We start from the raw sequence: 20,059 nt of genomic DNA on the forward strand, positions 1-20,059 counted from the left end.
AGAAGATCCAGGTTTTACCATTTTATGAAATAAAATCAACCTGTGTCTTACGGTCCATTCTCTCTGGATTATATATGCCCTGCTTTGAAAACAGGCCTTCACTGATAAAAGTGCATTTCAGATAGAAGCGCAAGACACAGAAACACAGCGCTATATATGGTGCTACTGTTCTGCTTTTGACTGTGTCCCTTTTTAAATCACTTCACTGAACAACTTACATTTTTCTGCCAAGGTCCTTCCATCTACTGCGTCACAGCTCCTATATCTGAGAAGCCTCTTCCACAACATTCATTAGAAYTGTAGTTTTCTTTTAACAGTTTAGGATTGATGAAACAAGTTTATACTTTTCCCTTTCTATCCACCATGTTTGATGCTAAAGAGAAAATCACATTAATTATTTATGCCTTGATCTACTGCACTGCTGACTAAAGAACAGCCAAATGGCTTCAGCTTACACTTCACACYACAGAAAACACAGAAACAGGATTCTTCCTAGTCACTGTGGCTCTCCAGCATGAGCTCTTGATAGCAGTTGCATTAAACATTTTAGCTAACCCTTCTTTTACATCTCATTTCTCCATGGACTACATTCTCTGGAGAATAATAAGAAGAGAGGTGCAGTATGAGTAGCATGAAAAATTGGTTATTTCTATYTAAGTATCTTCTGGAACTTCAGGTCCTTTCTTTCTACCCGATGATATATGACAGCATCAGAAAGGTAGCCACAGAAATGCTCAGGAGAGCTACAAAGAATGAGACTGCCACCCTTAATCCACATGGTCAGAAATGTTTAGATGACATGCACTGGACTCTTTGGATTATCTCTTTGGCAAGTAAAAGCTTACACACCTAAATATTAATGAGATATTCACTAATCCACTTAAATTAAAAACTAAACAGTCCTTCCTTGACTTTTAGCTTTCTGATAATAAGAAACAGAACCACAGTCAACAAGATTATGTAAAACCCAACAGTTATTTCAAGTAGCTCATCTATAAGAGTAAATATGACAGTCAGAAATAGGGTGATTGCTATTCCTACTCCAGTGTGTTCTCCAAATGGCAGGGTATATTTCATTCAAACTAGTATTTACAGAAGAAATACCACATACTGTAGAGAAAAGATTGGAATAAGAGTATAAGCATTTCGGCCAGCTGCTTTACTGTGAGAAGCTTACTACTCCTGCCCCCACTTTAAAAAAATGTCAAAACTCACCACAAATTTGTTAGTATGCCTACATTTGTAGCCATTTGCAAAGTGACAAAGGTAGCACAGCAAGTATTTGTAATTTCTACTTCTAATTTGTATTTAGATAGATTGAAAGCCTTCTAACCTGTATATACTGTATATACAAACCTGTATATATCTAGTGTATAGTGACACAACATCGGGACCCGCAGGTTTGAAATAAAGCATACTTTGAATATCATCTTTGTCAGTCCCCTCATGTAAAACATAGCTTAGCACAAACAATACCGTACATATACATGAAAATTTTAGAACAAATTTCACCTAAAAATAATCTTCAGAAATTTCTCTGGCATAGTTAAGAACAGACTTCGTTAGACATTTAAATTAGTCAATTTAAGAAATAATGGACAGTTAAATTAGCCAAAGAATATCTGTGATAAACCCATATTCTTCTAAAAATAGACTCATATTACATCAGTATAGAGCTCTCATTCAAAACTCTGGTATTTATGCAGTTTTTAGTAACGTTAAATTTCATGACATTTTCATCCATTACATACACATTAAAAGATAGTCATATATCCCAATCAAAATCTATGGAAAATTTTCCCCACGGTGCTCAAAGGAGGCAGGATTTCAATAGCGTACACATGGGGAATGGTCTTAGGCAAATGTACTGCCCATGGACTCAAAAAAAAAACCCAAATATTAGACATTTTAAAAAAGGATCACTGTGAACATAAAAGATGGTCTATAGAAAGCAAATAAAACTAAGTTGAATCGAAATTTCACTTCAAAACATTTGCTATACTCCTGTGAATAGAAAACTCCTGAAAGTCAAATGACATTTTTTYTCACTTAAATATTAACATAAATCTACATGTATTTCTTTTAAAAATTTTATCTTTCATTTACTCCTCTCATACACTTGTTTCATTATGTCAACATATTTATCTTACTATATTAGCAACTGAGTACTCACAGTAATGGAAATACTTGAGCTTGCTAATTCAAAGGAGATACATTTTTATATTCTTCTGAATTCCCATACAGATGCTCACCAATATGAACTCAGGTTATGTGAACTGATGATACATGGACAAATCAATCATCCTACATACATTCAATTAAGTGGTTCAAACGCCATAGCTTTGGTCCTAGTTAAAGCTCACTGGGCTCTTGTGAAGTAACTGTGTAGTAGCCATGTCTCTCAGTAGAGTTGTGAGTTCACTGATAAGAATGTAGCTGAAGGCAAGGCCATGACATTGAAAACAAACAAACAAAATACACACAGTTTATAAAGTGAATGAATAGTCATTTTACTTACCAAACTAGACTATCATCTCATGTTTCATACCTCTATAGAGCTTTAAATTAGAAACATTTCATTTATGCTACTATTCAGATTACGGAAGTACATTTTTGATGCATTAATTCCAGACAATAGTGTTTCTAGGATGAATGCCAAGAACATGGTTTTGCTTGTGCAGTTGCAAGCAGAAAAAAAGTACTGAGATAGAATATCAAATAAGTCTCTTGGTCAATAGATTAGAATGAGGTGGATACTTGTTGGAGACAAAAGTCCAGAGCAGCATGATTTAATCTGAAAATGACAACTGCTTGTCCCTTAACGCTGACCTACCTGTGCCTCCATCAGTCTTAGATATAAGTTCAATTTCTGTATCTATTCATTCCTCCTCTTTTTGTTGGTACTACCCAAAAAGCTTTTATACCCTCAATGGTTTTAGTGATAGCAGCAAAAGAGATTCAATACTCTGAACTCTGGTATAACAGGAATTTCAAAACTGCTTTTCTATAGCCATATAAGCAAAATAAAAAGGATTTTAAAGGCTGCATGCGTATATCTGGAGGTATATTGGCTCATACACACAGTTACACAAAGAGTTCATCAGCACAGACAATGAGGTCCTCAAATGAGGGTAATGAAGGAAAAAGATACGATGAAAATATATCTCATACTATTTGCAAATATAATTTGCATATTAGAAGTTAAAAGTTAAAAAATGAAATCATTAGTTATCTTGAATATGAATCTAAAAGAAGTTTTACTTCTGCTTTTTGAAGCTGTGGCAATTCTTTCTCTTCTGCACTTGCTTCTCTATTCTTAGTGAATATATTACAGTTCTGAGTTCCATAAAATCTTCACAGCAGGCTGACAACATCATCTTCACCTAGCACAGTTCAATTACATAGAGCTCATCACTTTGCTGTGAATAGATACACAGCATACTAAACAGGCGAAGAAAAAGACATTTCCACTCACTGTCTGCTCAGTTGGAAAACATTCTTGCAGTCTAAACTTTACACCAGGGAAGGTCTCCCAGATACATCCGACTAGCCAGTTCAGTCTCAGTGCAGGCTCAGTAGAGACTGCTGCCTTAACAGCATCTGAAAGTGGAGAGTACAGTGCCAGCAGGGATGGAAAAGCAAACAGGTGTTTCCTCTGCAGGACAGAGTGATGTGCAACATTACCAGTATCCTTACTGCCTTCACTCAGGTAGTAGAAGCTGACTTATGGGTTCATTCCCATGGTAAGGAATAAAAAGAGCAAGTCAAGAAATCCAAGACTTCTTGGATTTCTTACTACCACTTAGGTCTGAAAATTATGATGCATCTACTATGTCACTGTTGGCACAGTCAAGCAAGTGTCAAGGTCAGAGAGGTAAAAGCCCCTGGCACTCATCGCTGCAATGGAGGTACGAAGACTGGTATTAAGAGGTTAACATAATGTCAAGGTAATAATAAAAATGAGCATTCCAAGATAGCTTTTATGTATATTTATATGTATAAAGAACAGGTTGTTCCAAATACATGTATACATTTATACATACATACATATATATAAATATATATACATATACATACCTATATATATGTATGTGTGTGTGTATATATATATAAATATATATATATATATATATAAAAGAATTTGTTCTGAGTTTGTTCCATAGACCAGCAAAGCGAGCCTTTCAATCAGGCACTTGGTATACTTAATAAACACAGTGCAACAACAGTTAGCAGTGTTAGTGCAACAACAGCCAGGCAAATCTACGAAGCTTAAAGCCACTGCAGAAGAGATGCTCTTGTGGTCCAGAGCAAAACAGAAAAATAAACTGACGAGGGCTTTGGAAGAGACAAAGCAAGTAGGTAAAATGGGAGGAGGTGGTACTACTGGTAGAAGGTACTGGAAAAATTCTATAAAAAGAATAATCAAATGTATTTAATTTGACTGAAGACCAATATATATTTCATTTCTATTATATACTTTATTGATCCAGCAGTACTGCTGTTAGCCTGAAAGAGGCAGTGTTTACAGTTTTGCACCTTATCATTTGATAAGACATTTTATTACTGTAAACATTAGGTCATATGGTGACATGTCATGGTGGAGACAATATGATGACAATACATGGGCAGGTGAAAAGCCAGTAAAAGAAATACAAAATGTGGAAATACAGTTGGCATCTTCATCCAACAAACCTGCCTGTTTTACACAATTGTTAGTTCTCATATTGTGTAAAAGAGTTACAGAATTGTCTGTCCTTATGCTCATTTTTGAGACTTTCCAAAGTTATCTGACTGAGAAGATTAACTATGARAAGAACTATGTGTTCTGGCAGATGGTGGAAATTAAAGACCCTCCACAGTAGTTGTGCTGCAGGGAATCATCAGATCTGTTCTCAAAATATTAATGCATTTTCGTTTATATAAAGAGAAACAAAACTGGCCAAAACTATGAAGCTCACAAAACATCAGCTTAATAAATTTTCTCCCTTCTGATGCCTTGCATTTTTCTCTAATCCCTTTGAATGACACTTAGGGCAGTGAATACTTCTGTTCTTATATCTGTATATATTAGTATAACAATAAATAAATTGATAAGAGAATATTAAACAGCAGGCACTATTGCATTGTTTGGAGATACAGAAGAAATGAAGGAATCACCTAACACTATAGTTCATCAGCCCAAGTGTAATGCTACCTTGACATGATTACATCGTGCCATACATATGGATGGGCAGGTATCTGGGCCTTAACGGCAGTTAGATGTATTTGCTCAATTCTAGATCATTTTTTTGATCATCTGTTCACTATCGTATTGTACTGTGAAGCATCTGTGAAATGAGAGTCCAGGTTGCTGGAACTGCACTGCACTCCATCTATATGCATGCRACTCCCAACTTGTTTTAGGTATTCCAAAATAGATTATTCTCATTTGAACACTAGACAATGTTTTTCTTTCTTTTAAGGACACCTCATCTTCGACACTAGCCATTAGCTAACATATTCACTTAGAAACTTTGCCTTAGGAAAACAATTAAAACAAACTTAATAACTTTTCTATCAGGTTAAATTGTCTTTATTAATGTTCTGACTAAGGCCTTGGGGAAAAATTCCAACAACAAAAAGTTGTAATAAGGTCAAAACTACACTCCTAGAAAGTTCTTTAGAGTGGATWCTCAAGTGTTATCAAGAAGGTAGGAAGAAAGACAAGAACAGAAAGTGGGAAAAYAGCACTCAAAAATCTTCAAAGACATCCTAACCTTGAACAGAGTAACTCTGCAGCCCATTATCCAGGCAAAAATGAAAACACATAATGGAACTGAGGTAACATAATCCAGTAACTAATTCATTTTCTCTTCAGTTGAATATTGTTTTTCATTCTTTCTCTGAAAGTGGTATGAGCAAAAAAAGATGTCTTTAAGAAGTTGCCCCAGTTTCTCCAAAAATGGCAAAGAAAATTTCTGCAAGCAGTCTTAATGCTTTTGGAAAACTCTAGAGACTTAAATGCAGAAGTTGTACATAACTGTGTTATTACTGTAATTATTACACAGCATGCCCCAAACTAGTTCTAGAACTTGAAACCACTGGTATCATAAGCAACTAGGTACTGAATCCTGAAGTCAATTGCTTTTCCTTCAGTTAACAGATTATTCTATGACATTTGTAGAAAAATATACTGGAGGATATGATGGGAATCCAAATGTTTTTCATAAGCTGGAAGAATGGTGTGAAAAGCTGAGGRTGAAGTTCAGTAAGAACAAGTGTAGAGTTCAACAAGTATTCAATCCACATGTTCAGAAGAAGGAAAAGAAGATGCTAAAGCAAAAAAAGCATTCTTCAAAAAAGACCATGGTGTCATTCAGAAACTGAAAGTAACAGTCATACAATGCAGAGAAAAAGGACAATTATTCTGTTATTTGTGACTACATTCATATTTATTTTACTCTACCCAACATAAAGGTTACTTGATCAAGGGCCTTTTCAGTGCAAGCAATAATAAGTAAAAGGAGGAAGACATAAAGAAAACACACAGAGACACAAACTTACGTGAGTTTTGGTTGTGTCCTATGTGAGYGTTGCTGAAGACAGTGACTTCTCTGTGACAGAATTTGGAGCTGACTGAACCAGCTCAGCATCATAAATATTAGCTTTAAAGGAGATCCTACTCCATATTCACCCTCTAAAAGCCTTAGAAGATACTAATTATCATCTTGATATCCCAACTYAATCTTGGCAAAAACTTACTTACTTCAGGCCACTTCTATGTAAACACAATATATTGGTGCTTTGAATATATGGACAATATTTGTCCATATTTGTGGACATTCTGAAACTTTTTTTTCAGAATTGAACAACCAAATAAATGACTGCTAAACTAATCAATGATCACTGTGGAGCTGCCATATTGGACTGACTTTAAGACATAAACCTTGCAAAATTAATTATTTTGATGCTTTAGTCAATGACTTTGTGGTTTGACTCAGGATTACCSATAATCTTGCCTAAAATATCTACATATCTATTAAAGTTACTGCGTTTTATTAATTTCAGATTAGTGGTTGTATCCTGCTTGACTGAAGAGTGAGATGATGGCTGTATGTATAAAGGTCATCTCCAACTTAAAAGTAAAACACTAGCCAAAAGTAGTGAGACAACAGCATTTAAACCAACTTTGTCAATTAAAAAATAAAACAGGTTTCATCTACTGTTTGCCCATGGGGGACAACCATGGTGTGCACTGCAGTCACTCAGATCTGTCACCTGTCTGGAGCACGCCAACACTGCCCTGTGGCTGTGTGCCTGCACTGCCTTTCCCTGTGTGTATCAGAGCAGAGGAGAAGGTCATGGGCACCTGGATGGTACTCCAGTTTGTGCTTAGAAGTGGGAATTTAAAGCACATTTGAGTACAGTAGTACAGGCACAAGCACAACTACCAAGCAGCAAATAACATCTTAAAGGAATTTAACAGTCAAGAACGTTGAAAACTCAGTCTCTTATTACACTTAGACAGCTTTACACTTCATCAGGCTTGGCTTCTGTTGTTTTATATTTTTCATTTGCACCAATGRAAAACTGTCTGGAAATCTTCTCCAAACAAACAGCTGTTAAGAAGTCCATTTAGCTTATACCAGACAGCTATTAAGAAGTAATGTGATTGCAGTTTCTAAGAAACTACACAGGGAATAAAACTCCAAACCTCAAATACCCTAAAACTGGACAAAGGCAAAATAATATCCAAAATCTATAGGCAAATAATGGACAGATTCAGGCTACATTTAAGATGCATGTTAAAAACAATGGGGGACTACTGAGCTTTTCATTGCCTCTGAAATTGTTTTAAGTCTAAAAGCTTGGAGCATAAAATCCAACCCTTCCATTTCAGTAGCATTCAGCACTCAATTTGACTTMAGGTGGATGATTACATATCCCGCAAGGCCACTCACATCCATTATGGAACAGGGCTCACACTCACTTCAACTTAATTTTAGAAAACTTGCATTCAAGGCAGCATAAAAGGCAATACAGAAATTGTATGTAAGGTAAGATGGGAAATCCCACTCTCTCGGAAATTGGACCTGGAAGCACATCCTTTGATCAATTATTGTACTGAAGGCTAGAAGGTAGATATTATTTTATACTTGAGTTGCACTGTTTATGGGGTGGTTACTGGGACTCTCCAGCTCTCCGACTGCTTTTCTTCCTATTAACTTGTTTGGTAACAGAGGTTCAGAGACAAGCACTATTTTTAAGGRGTGCTTTGCTCCTTTAAGTTTAGAGGGCTTTGCTACTAGGAATGTTCAAGGACAGTCAGGCCTAACTTAGCACAGGTGGAGCTAACAAATGAGTAATGTATCAACAGGGACAGCAGTGCTGAAAAGTGCAACCTGACTGGTAATTAAATACAAATGCATGTCAGCTTTTTGCTGAGGTTTGTGAGGTAATGGTCAATGTGAGGCAATGTTTTCTCTAATTCATTCCTAAGATCATTGTGTTTTGCAGCACTGAAAAGAGGAAGCATCCTGAGGTTAYCTAATTGAGAAACTAAGCTTCTTACAATGCTTAAAATGCATTTTCTGAACCATGCCAACATCTCTACAGAATTGTCTCCAATACTACATGGCATAAAGAACAAGTAAAGGAAATATAATTCTTTGATTAACAGATGTAATAGAAATCCATTCTGCTTCTGTACTTCATTCTCACTAGTTCTTTGCAGACAACATACATCAAATAGTCTGCACATGAGAAATGAAGCCTGCTTATTCAGATGGTCTCTAAATATCCACAGGCATTAGACAATATGATGAGCATTAGCAGAGACATATCAAAGATAAAACAGACACCTATTTTCTCAGTGTCTATTATATTAAGCAGCAAGCTATTAATTTCCCAAACTGCTTAAATATGTAAAGCAGGCCTGAACTAAGTACAGTGCCACAATTAATTGGGAGGATATTTTTCCAGCATAGATACTTTGGCTGACCTTCATGAGTTAACTGGCAGCGCTGCTGCATATCCAGTGTCAGATACAGAACTGCCTGAACAGTTGACAGAGAGCACAGGATGAGATTTTCAGATGTGGGTGATTAAGATGAGATACAAATCCCTGCACCTATATTTGGGCTTAACCCTTGGACTATACATGCCTGCTCCCAAATACAGGTTTTGGGGCCTGCAGTTAGGCATCAAGACATAAAATTCAGGCTTTTTTTTTTTTTAATATTTTCCTTATGGAATGTATTTTCTTTCATGTAATCAGATCTCTAGCTAACAAAGAAGTTGCAACAACTTGATTTATTGAGTTAACATCAAGGATGTTGGTATTAATGCTCTCTCCAGTAAACGCTGCTAATTCTCATTATAGTGTCAGTATCATCTTAGGAAAGCTCATCTATCTGGCTTTTCAGAGAGACACCAGTGTAATTGCACTTATTCAAAAGATCAATATTTATTTCATGACTTGGGATGAGAAGAGTTTAAAGGCAACCTCTCCAAGCTTAAGACAATCTAAACCATAAATCATAAGTGAATGGCACGCACATCTGCAATTTTCTGTTTTCCCTTATGGCTTTGATTTTTAGTGATAGTCATCCCTACAGTCATGGAAAGGCATCAAGTAAAAAGTGCTGTATTAAGTTTTTGCAACAGCAACCTAGTACATAACTCATTTTCCTCTTTGAAAGTGCACCAAACACATTAAAACACTAACCAATCCTAAGAACAATCTCTCTGCTGTTATTCTCATGCTCCTCTAAGTCAAAAAGCTAAAAACTTSTGTTACATTTCCTGAATTATCCTCAAGTTTTTGTCAGACCACAAATCTCCAAAGCAGAAAATTCTTCCTCCCTTGAAGTACAGCAGTTAACTGAAAAAAAGCACCGTTCTTAAGATGGCCTTATATCTAGGATATATTCAGGAAGATTTCTTATACTTGCCTGTAACGGATATGAAAAACCAAAGTCTTTTGCTTCTCAGAAGCCATTATACATTGAGAGATACATTCTCTTACTTTAGAGAATGAGACACAATTCAATACTAAAATTTCCTGTTATAGACCTGAAAAAAGCCTTAGAGCCTTCTTAGAGCCTTTCCCAATTCTGCTTTTTCCCCTCACACTTTCTTACCTCAGTAACTTGGGCTCTTGTTTTTATTTTTCTGAGTCTTTAAACAGACTTAGCCTCCAAAAGAGGGAGAAAAAAAAAACAGAAAAAAAAAATGAAAATTCCCATAAGGGCAGTCCTAGAGAAAGAGATTAGGGTTCTAATCTCTTAGATTAGGCAGATTCTCTTAGGGTTAGGCAGTGTCGTCCTGCCTACACTGAGCACTGCAGACATGCTTTGGTTACTTATGAGAAGAGTGACTGGCAGCGCAAACACCCTGACCAACATTCACTGGACTGAGAACTGAAGGGAGCCAGTCCATAGCGTGACTGTGCTTCACTTCTGGGATCACGTAGTGAGACAGTTTATCACATTTTCAATTCTGCATATAATGTATGCAGGCAGTGGTGACACATTTTTACACTGATAAGACTTCCAAGACATTTCTAATTTGTGAAAAGGCCAAAACACTTCACGGTTTATTGATTCAAATAGGATGGTGGTGTTTTTCTTAGTGAGGGCTCAGACTAAACTTGCCATAGATTACTGCTCTTTAAGTTGATTTATTTTAGATTTAAAAGGCAGAGATTGTAACATTCAAAATATACAACTCTGCATTTCTGTGAAATATCAACAAACCTGCAGATCTCTGTAGTCATGGAAAATCACTTCTTCATCATGAGTTCATCTAACCTGAATTTCACAGAAAATTCAACACTAGCCCCATAAAACAGTAAAAATTCATTTTTCTGTGTGGGTTAAATGACAGGAAAGATGGCCTTAGAGTCATTCTTGCGCTGTTTGAAATCTCGCTTTTCTTTTTTAAAGGTTGGCCACAAGGAGTAAACATGGCACAAAGAAAACCTAAATTCAAAATATTTGCTATTAGTTGGCTCTCAAAGTGGCTTGTTTAGGAATGAGTTCCAGTTTGGATGTACATGAAATGTATCATAATGGATTTTATAATGATAGAGAAGATGTTGATCCAAAAGCTGGAAATGCATAAGGTCTAAGATCACTAAAGCTCACTRTCTGTTGTTTGACTGATAACACATCTGATTTACTTAAGATCTGAAAAAAGCAGGAAACTCTTTCAAGTCTTATTTAATAATGAAGAATCACTGGAATCCTTCTCCCATTCTCTCTTAAAAACTGATACTCAGTATAACAATCTTTAACAGCGATTAGGTAGCCAGAGCACGCGACTGAAGATGGGAAAAATGGATTTGCTGAGCCTGGAGAAGAAAAGACGAAGGGGAGGCTTGAAGTGCTGCTTTCAGCTAAAATGATGTTGCAGGGAAGATGAAGCCAGCCCTTCCTCATTGGTACAGGAGGAAATATATAGCTTCCCATTTCCTGGTTTTTAAAGGATACAGCGTGCAACAGCTCATTTCATTTTATCTCTGATATCTCAGTAGACTGCAGAATTAGAAGGCCCAGGCTAAAATTCTCTCATAAAGACTATCTTTGGAAAAAGAGAGAGATGGTTCTTATATGCAAACTGCCATGTTTATGCATATATTTGCAAGGCCTAATTAATACCTGTCACTTTTGAAAGATTTGTTTCTGATCTGTTAGAATCTGTTATATTAAATTAACTATACAAGGTCACAGGCTTTCTTAAACAAAAAAAAATTAGATRCAGAAAAGTCTTTCTTACAATAAAAGTCATAGCTGCTTTAACAGAACCTGGAAAAAGGAGGCATTTTGTAAAGAAATATCACCCAGAAGAAAGCACACTGAGATATACCTTTTATATTGGTGATTATCTATGAAAATAACAGTTACTTTGTTTATAAATCATTTTCAATAATGCACAGCAGCCTTACTACCTTTGTTAATTCATTTTAATGTTCAATTTCAAGTTAAAATACTATTATTACTATTTAACTTTTCATAAGCCAAAATACTCTACATTAACAGGCTATTCTGCTTTTAAATTCCATTTTAACCTACTAATATGGTCACTATATGGATATGAAGAAAATTTCTGTATAAGAATACACAACTCAATTGTCTTSTTTCAAACTTTCTTTCATCAGTGTTTTAACCCTAAACTTCTGCATACTTAAAACATTTCAGCAGGGTCGGTGTTACACAAATTGAGAGGGCACCTGCTACCAAAAACTTGTAGTACATAGATTTGGAAAACAGATGGGATGCCTAGAGCRGTTGAGTTTAATAGTCTTCATTATGCTAGAAAAGAGCTTGCCAGGTGTTTCCCTACTGTACCTAATTCYCATCAGGAGGCAGAAAACAGCAGCTGTTCAGGACTGCAATTCCTATGAAAAGACTGGATTTTCTTGTGCAAATTTTACCTTGAGCTTCTGTAACAGCACTTCTTGCCTACGCTCTGCATGCTCAAGCCCAGGATGACGTGAGATGGTCTCTCATTTGCAGTATTACCTAGTTCTGTGCAGTAACTCTATAATTACATGCTTTGTGCCCTGTCTATTTAAGTTCCAATCATGTGTGGCCCTTCTTGCAAGAACTTAAAATCTCCCTTGATTGAATCATTTATGGTCTGCCTTCCTAAATTCAACTTGTAGCCACTTCTGTTGGTATAGCTACTCCTTTGCTTTCTTTTAAATAATTTAATATCTCTCTGAAATAGCTGCTATATTTCATATAGCTCTACTGCCTTGAATGTCAGTAATGCCAGTCTTTGTCCATTTGCACTGCGTAAATACCTCTACTAYAGGAAATACTATCTCAGTAAGAACACTTTCCTTCTGTATGAACTATTACATATAAATAGAGATTTCCATCAAATAGAACAAATCCAAAATACATGGCATTTTGGCCAGTGTCCCAGAGCACATTGCAAACATCGTCTCCTGCATCGTATCTCCTAATGCCATCATGGCTCAAAGGAAAACTCACAGGAGGTGAGATTTTGTACTTTCTTCTCAGCCCTTCAGTTGAATTGATAAGATGTAAAATATTTTGAGCAGTTCTTCAACTGATAGAGAAAAATGAAAAGAACATCTCAGAAGAAAAATGAAAATGTGAAAAGATTTTTATCTATTTAATAGAAGAACATATTTTCAATTAKGAATAAGAGGAAAAAAAGGATTAATAATTGGAAATAAAAAAATTCTTTCAGTGCACTGAGTTTAAATTATTCAGAAAATTCAAGGAACCAGAACTGCTACTAATGAAAAAAAAAAGTAAAATATAGTGTTTCTTCACAATCTATTGAGCAGTCTTCCTGGTAAAATCAAAACTTATTCAAAGAGGACTTGAGGTCTGCAGCAGTTTCAGGTATATTTAAAAAAGACATGGAAACAGTATACAGCATACTTACACATACACAAACAATCATTCACGAGGAAGATGTAGGTTTTCTTTGAAAATAATATAATACTTAATACAGAAATTGTGTGTGTGCCTACACATGATTTCTCCTTTTTCTTTTCATATATTCCACATTGTTTTTATTATTCTTTGAATCCCTTTCTGTTGGTGCTGCTGTCTCCTCCTGCCCCGCCAAAGAAGCCATGGTCCCTCTTCCTGTTCCTTATATGCTAGATGTAGAGATGAGCCATGGTAAGGAGGKCAGCTAGTGCCAGCACAATTGTTAGTCAATGAAGAAGCACCGATAGTAATTGAGAGAAGATACTGAGCTCAAATTACCTATTTTTGAAGCACTCAACAGATAATCAGTAAGCCAAACCTGATAGGAACAACAGAAGACCTCTAAACAAGTTACAACTCTAAGTGCATTAGTACCATACAGACTGACTGCACTTGCATGATCCATAAAAAATATGAAGTTCCTCACTGCCAGGAGAGTTTGTTGATGTATCTGTTTTTAGTACAGTATTCTTAGTATACTAAATTAGCTAATTTCCAAGTGTATACAACGAAAAAAAGGAGTATGTAAATTCATATTATGATTTGCATTTTGCTAAAAGCAAACTCCATATTCATTCTCAGGATTGATTAGCTTTATCTCCTTGATAAAGAGTTTTGCCGAAAAGAAGGGTAGGGAGTAGCAGGCAGGTGATTCAGGGGACAGAAAAAAAGTAGACCCACCCTAACATTACACAATAATGATTCATCCCAACAAGCAAGATTTTGTCCAGGATAACGTATGACTCTGTATGATAAATATTGAGATAAAGGATGAGAAAAAATACTTTAGAGGTTGAAAGATAATGTACATTGTAGAGTAGATATTTTTAAAGTTTCTTTTTAAACAGTGTTTCCATTTACGAAAGTCACTGTGAGAAGTATATTCTCTTCAGGTAGATAGAATTTGATGGCAAAAAGATCATTCAGAAGACTCAGTAGGTATACCCTTCCATCCTTACCTTTTTCTGAAAACTGTAACTGCACTAGGCAATGCTTTCATTAAAACCAAATTAGGAAAAATAAAAATAATAATAAAAAATACCCTCCTCTGTGGGCTATCTTGAACCGCTGCATTACCCTTAGTGAAAAAAGTGTTGAATATTTACGTATTATTTGTATTTTCTGTTAGATTCTGTGTTTGCTACGGAGTTTAAGAACATGTGTGTTAACACTGCAGGTCACCTAAAGAACCATCAGTTTTAAGGAATACGGGTCATTCATGTTCCCGGCTTTGAGAAACACCATCTGGATGTGAGCTTTTCTCATTGGGAAAAAATCAATCTCTTGATATCTAAAGGCAATGGAATTTGGCTGACATATGACACATCCAAATAGGATTGTGACAGTCTGAGCTTTTTAGCGGACTTTTAATGAACTTTAGCCTTAAGATAATTTAGTCGTCTCTAAGCACACAGTTATTCTCACAAAGGCTGTTAGAGTCTAGTTTAATGAAAACCTATGTAGAGATGTTTGCTCGGCTGCTTACATGTTTTAAATGCTATTTTACAGAGAAGTTGATGACCTTGTCATGCATATGAAAAATGTAATCAGGGTAGCTCTTGCAGCCTATGTAACTTTTAAAAACTAAATTACATGATTCAGACTAAATCAATAGCTTCCAGAACTGATGTCTTCAGGCTATTAAATTTACATTAATTAAAGCTGTGATCTGCTAACAGTTACTCACACAAGGTCTTGCTTATAGGACTACACCCTGAATCTACACAACAAACCTTCATTTATATCTTCTTGCAGGCACAAAATAGAAAACATCATATATTGTACATAACCTTTTGTGATTGACGGCCCACAATCTACAGCTGTAATACTTCAAAGGATGAATAGGGAGCAACAACTATTATGTCCTTCCCACAAACTAGCCCAATTCTGACCAGTGGGAGCTTTACCAAGTCTCTTGAAACCAAAGGAAAGTGAACATGGAATAGATATCTAACTGGTGACTTCTCTGCCACTAATACTTTCTGCTTGGTGGAGAAAAAAAGCAGTGTGTTTCATGCTTAACTCCAAGACTGAGAAGGAGACACAAAGATGGGCTGAGCACCAACGAGCGCTACCTGCCAGAGAAGATGGACTAACTCCGACTGTGGACTCGATCAGAGAAGGGCGGCACCACGAATTGGATGTTCCTTGCAGCAGCAGTGCGACACCAGCCTGAAGAGGCTCCCTGAGCCATTCAGACTGAGGGAGAGCAAGGTGCCCCACTGACATATTTGTTGGGCATCCTCATGACAGGGTAGCAAGTTTTCTGCAACAGCAATGAAATGTATATGGTATTTCTAGGAAGTTAAACATCCATCAATTTGTACGGAATACAACCTAAAACGTACCTGTACAACTCGCACTTCCTTCAATCAGCACGGCTGAAGGCAGATGACCTTTAAGTTATACTACAATAAATATAGAAATATTAATTAAAAACTCATCATTATTCCCGTCCTAGGACCATTGTAAAACTCACTTGCATTACTGGGAATTTTGTGAACAGGCCAGAAGAAGATTTGCCAGGCAGAAATTCTTTCACTATCACTGTTCTTCACACTACACATGGAAGAAAAAAAAAAAGTGATAAATCTCATCAGTTTGTATAAACTAGTAAAGAAATATTGTTTTTGTCACAAACAGAGAGGATGCTACTGGCTAAACTGATCAAAAGGCTTGCTAGAGCATTGTATGATGGAAAATACATTCTTTTTCAACAATCAAATATGTTCTTTTTCAATAGCATCTGTACTTACATAGAACCTTATCATCATCAGTGGTGCAGATCCTTAAATATACGTGGTGAAAATGAGGGGAAATCAGCTTTCTAGGAATGATCCCCGCTGGGTAAGTTGTATTTTAAGTGGAACTAGTGCTTATGCAAAGTGTTTTCTTTCTCCTCCCTAGTCCAGCTGCCAAATAACTTTGCACTGCAGTGTTCAAGACAGCAGTAAAACACAAGACTGAGAACAAGATTGGAATAGCAAGAGGGTGTTCCGCAGCACTTTGCTGCTTATTGCAACAGAAAACTCCAGTCCATTCTTTTGTTAATCCTAGTGATCTACAGAACTTCACATAACAAAACGACGTTTGGAGAGAGACCTACTTTGGACCTTTGGAGCTGAAAGATGAATTTGTAAAATATTKCTTTTATCTTTTCTCTTATTTCCAGATTTTTCAGAACTGATCACAGTTTTCCTGTGTTTACTCTGAATCTTTTCTCTATCTTTTCTATAAGGACTTGGTCATAAATATTCAAAATTTGCTATATAGCACAAATGTATGTCATGGAAGAGGAAGCAGTTCCCTGTTTCTCAGCTGAATGATATGTAAATTGCTCCTATATCAAACCCAAGTTTTTTATAAATTGAAACATTCTGCAAATATTCCTCCTTATAGCACCGACATTCACTTGGAGTGTTTCTGCCAGCAAAATCCCATTCCTAAATGCAAATAAGGAACAAACTCAGTTGGAACCAGTTCACTTAAACACTCTAATGAGGTCTACAGGGTATTTAAATTAAAAATTTTTTACTTGAGCTGTGCATTCGGTACAGTTTCTGTTACAAAGAGTAAGAACTAAACATAAATACCAATAAAATGATGTATCTAACAGTATGGAAACAATACTTTTTCAAAAGAACAGAGCAGGAAATATCAAATAGAAACAATGTGTTCTCCAATTCTGATCAAAGCATAAAAACAAACATGAAAAACTGACTGAATAGCTAATGTTTGATACAATGAAAGTAGACTTTTCATTTTTAGATTTAGATTGCTCATATTTTGCCTAAAGTAATCTAAGTATTTGGGTAAGTTAAAATGAAAAATCTACATCCTTCTCAGGTAAACCAGTCCCGTTCTGTAGACAGTGAATTAACAGCAGTGACTGAAGACTGTTGTCTAGCTCAGACAGGACATCTGAGATAGCAGCAGAAGTCTATTCCTTACACTTACTCATGAATTTAGACCGTCTTCACTAAAAATATTTTCCATTTCAATATGAAACCTTTTTGTTGTTGCTGTTATTATTGTTAATGCAACTCCTGCACAGGTAAATTGCTCCAGTATTCATAAGAAAAATCTCATAATATCTTTCATTGGCTTCAATATAAATGAGCATCTTCATAGGCTTTGCTCAAGAACAAAGAGCCAACACAGAAACTAATTAATCCATTAATCTATGGGAAATTAATCAATTTCCAGAATGGGCCTATCGTTTTTTCATCGTGAACACTCCTATCGACAACATTCACCCTGTCTTTAAGGAAAGGCATGGTGTTCTTTGCAAGTGGATGTACACTGCACTTGTCCCAAAGGTTTATTTTGTGTGCATCACTCCTGGAAGATAATAACCAGTTCCGACTCTTTTTAGAGAGTGTTTTTTTCAAGATGACTAGGTAAATTGAAAGGTTAGTAATAATACAGATATTTTCCAGGACAACACATCAAGTGTGATGGCGGTTAAGTTTGCAGGTTTATCAAGATTATGTTTTCTCAACAGCAGATAGAGTAAAAAAAAAAAAAAAACATAAAAAAGACAAAAATAGAACCTCTTCATCGAAGCCATAAAAATAGTAATATATGGCACAGTTGCTGAAAATTTACATTCACATAAAAGAAGAGATTAAAGCTAAAAGAACGGAAAAACGAGCTTAGGACTGGAATGGTTTGCCAAGTTCATAGCATCTGATCTTCTGCTTTCACAGGCAATTACATCATGCAGTACTTTTTATGAAATGATGACATGCACCTTCGAAGCACTTAGGGCTTTCTACCAATACTCTAAATAGGAAAGCTTTTTTTCATTTCTCACCACTCCAGCTGTTTGTCTCATGAAATAGATTCAAGGTCATTTTAGATTTTTTTTTCTGATACTAACAGTGACTTGCAATTTCAGTATTTCCTTTTCTTCCCCATAATCATCACACTTGAAGAAATCCTTTGCATTTCCTCTAATACGATGGTAAGCAACTTAAAACAGCCATTTGTGTTTCCTTCACAAACTGTTTAGTGTTAGCAGAACATGGTAATTAATGACCTGTGAACTACTACTTTAGAAGCCAGATTTGCTATTTTCTTGGAACTGCCTCACTTTAAAAATGTTTCATCTAGCAGTTTATTACAACTCTGAAAGTTGTTGCAATATAAGGAAATACAAGTTTTCTTTCACATAATGTAAATTGGTTCTGCTGAAGTTCATGGCAGTTATCTTTACCAAAAAAAAAAAGAGGCTATGAATCCAAAGTGCAGCTCCACAAAGGACATAGGAACAAACAGAAAAATGAGGGATAGCAGACATAAAGTACGTATAGATAAGTCTTAAATGTTGTGGAGTTGATAGGTAGGCTGAGACTTTTCAAATTCTAGTAAATATTTATCAGAAAAGTTATGAACACAGATGAAACATGTTGAACAGAACTTTTGTCATCGTAGCCATCTCCTATATTCCCCTAACTGGGCACTGTGAGTAACTTCCCGGTAACTAGCGCAGTGTTTCCAGTCCACCCCATCCGCACAGCYGACCTGACCGGAGCAGTGCCAGCTGAGCAGCACAGTAACACCCACAGCCCCTGCTACCTCTGCCCGAAGTCACTGCAGCATCAACCCTCTCTACTTATAACAGAAAAAAAATGGTTTTGGTAGCACTTAGAAAACTGACTTAAAATTTTTCTCGCATTAATAGGTACCCTGTTGTTGGTTCAACAGAATATCCATATCATTGCAATTCATAACTAGTTCACATGTGATCCTGAAACCTCCCCATAACATTTCTACACATGCACAGGACAAAACCCAGTAACGATACTAACAGTAGAAGGTTTTTCTTAAGACACAGATGAGCATCTGTGATTCTCTTGCATACATGCTAAGAAATGGGTGATTTGGCAATTCTTTTCTTTGCCCATAGTAGCAGAGATTGTCTCTTTCTATTGAAACTTCTTATTGACACAGAAACAAGCCTGTCTTGCAGATACAGCATCAGCCCATAGCTAGATGAATGAAAGAAATTCCACTTTCATTTACACAGCTGTCAATCTGAGGTACCTTATTAAACACAGTGGTTTACAGTTAGGAAGCTTCCATAAGTGCGGAGTCTGACCATCAGCTCCCTGAACAACAGAAATCTTTGTACTTTGATACATCAGCTCAGTTGCTAGATCATCAAATAGAACATGACCTATTCTAGTCACCAAGAATAAATAAAGCATCAGCAGTATGTTACACTCAGATATTCAGAGAAGTCTCCTATGCTCTGTAGGTTATGTTTACAAAGTTATTTCTAAATTGGCATAGCAGGTGGCAGGAAGCAAGGATGTTACTCACCCTGGCAGCATCTGCTTCCTCATCCATCTGCTCATTGCTTCTTAGACACAGTACACTGGGCAGACACCATCTYGGATTGCAAGGACATGGTTTTATCTTTCAGGGTGTGCACCTTGACTAAGCTGTATATAAAAGAACTAYATGATGCTTCACAAGAGCAATGGTCTACAGCAAAACATATAAAGTAATATGGATCAAATGGAAAAACAAAATGTGAGGTCTTGTCAAACACAACAAGTCACAGAACTCCACACTAAAGACAAAAAGCCCCATAAAAA

At 36.2% G+C, this 20,059-nt stretch overlaps 1 long non-coding RNA gene across 1 annotated transcript; it reads right to left on the reverse strand.

Moving 5' to 3' along the window:
• Positions 1-15,570: 15,570 nt before the first annotated feature.
• Positions 15,571-15,855, reverse strand: LOC112948778. The gene is made up of 2 exons (XR_003249697.1): positions 15,803-15,855; positions 15,571-15,720 (listed from the first exon to the last, which is right to left on the reverse strand). It is a non-coding gene; the product is annotated as an uncharacterized LOC112948778 (long non-coding RNA).
• Positions 15,856-20,059: the final 4,204 nt, after the last annotated feature.

This window comes from Nothoprocta perdicaria, unplaced genomic scaffold (genome assembly GCF_003342845.1).
Source record: "Nothoprocta perdicaria isolate Ctin4 unplaced genomic scaffold, notPer1 scaffold_278, whole genome shotgun sequence".
Taxonomy (NCBI): domain Eukaryota; kingdom Metazoa; phylum Chordata; class Aves; order Tinamiformes; family Tinamidae; genus Nothoprocta; species Nothoprocta perdicaria.